Source organism: Phaseolus vulgaris, chromosome 10, assembly GCF_051622355.1.
Source record: "Phaseolus vulgaris cultivar YP4 chromosome 10, ASM5162235v1, whole genome shotgun sequence".
Classification (NCBI taxonomy): domain Eukaryota; kingdom Viridiplantae; phylum Streptophyta; class Magnoliopsida; order Fabales; family Fabaceae; genus Phaseolus; species Phaseolus vulgaris.
In genome coordinates this window covers 1,210,001-1,212,500 of record NC_143507.1, presented here as the reverse complement: position 1 = coordinate 1,212,500, position 2,500 = coordinate 1,210,001, and positions in this window count along the sequence as shown.

The window sequence follows — 2,500 nt, the reverse complement described above, 5'->3', positions numbered from 1 at the left end:
ATGTGGGAGAAGTTTGGGAGCAAAAGGAATTGATCTTGACATGGTTGGTGCATAGCAAAGTTCATGATTTTGGTGTTTTGGCTTGATTTTGTGGCTTGGTGGTGATTTTGGTGAAAAACGAAAATCATGGTTTTGGAAAAGTGGCTGGACTCAATCCTCACAAATGCCTTCAAAGTGATGTGGGAGAAGTTTGGGATCAAAAGGAATTGATCTTGGCATGGTTGGTGCATAGCCAAGTTCCATGATTTTGGTGTTTTGGCTTGATTTTGTGGCTTGGTGGTGATTTTGGTGAAAAACGAAAATCATGGTTTTGGAAAAGTGGCTGTACTCAATCCTCACAAATGCCTCCAAAGTGATGTGGGAGAAGTTTGGGATCAAAAGGAATTGATCTTGGCATGGTTGGTGCATAGCCAAGTTCCATGATTTTGGATTTTTGGCTTGATTTTGTGACTTGGTGGTGATTTTGGTGAAAAACGAAAATCATGGTTTTGGAAAAGTGGCTGGACTCAATCCTCACAAATGCCTCCAAAGTGATGTGGGAGAAGTTTGGGAGCAAAAGGAATTGATCTTGACATGGTTGGTGCATAGCAAAGTTCATGATTTTGGTGTTTTGGCTTGATTTTGTGGCTTGGTGGTGATTTTGGTGAAAAACGAAAATCATGGTTTTGGAAAAGTGGCTGGACTCAATCCTCACAAATGCCTTCAAAGTGATGTGGGAGAAGTTTGGGATCAAAAGGAATTGATCTTGGCATGGTTGGTGCATAGCCAAGTTCCATGATTTTGGATTTTTGGCTTGATTTTGTGACTTGGTGGTGATTTTGGTGAAAAACGAAAATCATGGTTTTGGAAAAGTGGCCGGACTCAATCCTCACAAATGCCTTCAAAGTGATGTGGGAGAAGTTTGGGATCAAAAGGAATTGATCTTGGCATGGTTGGTGCATAGCCAAGTTCCAAGATTTTGGTGTTTTGGCTTGATTTTGTGACTTGGTGGTGTGCCAAGAATCATGAAATTTTCAAAGTGGTGGTTTTTGAGTTTTGTTGGTTGGAAAGTGTCACAAATGCATGCAGAATGAGGTCTAGAAAGTTTGGTATCAAAACCAAGCCATCTTGATGTGGTTTTGAATTTTTGAAATGTTGGAAAATAGAGGGTTTTGAAAAAAATTCATGAAAATTCGAAGCCTTGGCCAATCCTAACGAAACTTGGTGGGCACCTTCTTGATATTATTATGGGATGGACTGGAAAAAATCACGCAAAAATACGGTGTCTAGATACGTTTTTCCATTTTTCCCGATTTTCCACATTTCGGGTCTTTGGAAAAATAAAAAAAATACTTCCCCATGTCGAAAAATTCTAATTTTTTGCAGGCAATGTTGTACCATTTTTATGAGGATCCCTGCAAAAAATCTCGTGAAAATTCGTTCTCTAGGTCCCAAAACAGAACTTATGTCTACTCAAAAAAAGTGTATCTACTTGTACAAAAGTGGCTTTTGCATATTTAGCTATTATAGGGGGGGGGGGTGTTCCTCAATGCAGCCAGCTCTTGCACCATGGAAAATTCTGGTGCGGTCCCTTCATTCCCCCCTGTTTTGGCTTGCTTTGTGGTGGGGCAAGTCAAAACGCCCACACATGGGTGATCCACCAACTTGGGTTGGTGTCACCCGTTGTGGGCGGCGGCACGGTGGTGGCCGCCGTCGGTTCCGGCCGACTGACCCGGTGGGAAAAAATGTGAATCTGTTATGTGGATTTGTGGCACGCTGGTGGGATTTTCGTTGTGTGGCTCATTTCTAGACTTGTGAGCATCACGAAGGGGGTATGGCTTCCAACCGTTCGCGGGGAAGGGGCCATCATGTCTGGCTTGCTGCCGGCCGGGGGGGTAATGTCATCAGTCAGCGTCCGCTTGGGCTCACATTTGTGCTGGTTACGCCCAGGGTCATGTGGTTGATATTGAGGGCTTTATTACTCTCGGTCCAGTAGCGCGCGGCCACCACAGGGAAGGCACGGCCTCATCCGCGTGGCTTCTCCCTCACGAGCATCTTGGCGATCCGCCACGGTGGTCGTGCTGGAGAAGAAGCACGGATGAGACGGGTTGGAACTGTGGCCCGGTGCGATCGGGGAAGATTTGTGCCACGCAAATCGTTGGGTGGCTTATTCGAAGACTTGTGAGCATCACGAAGGGGGTATGGCTTCCAACCGTTCGCGGGGAAGGGGCCATCATGTCTGGCTTGCTGCTGGGCGGGGGGGAGTAATGTCATCAGTCAGCGTCCGCTTGGGCTCACATTTGTGCTGGTTACGCCCAGGGTCATGTGGTTGATATGAGGGCTTTATTACTCTCGGTCCAGTAGCGTGCGGCCACCACAGGGAAGGCACGGCCTCATCCGCGTGGCTTCTCCCTCACGAGCATCTTGGCGATCCGCCACGGTGGTCGTGCTGGAGAAGAAGCACGGATGAGACGGGTTGGAACTGTGGCCCGGTGCGATCGGGGAAGATTTGTGCCACGCA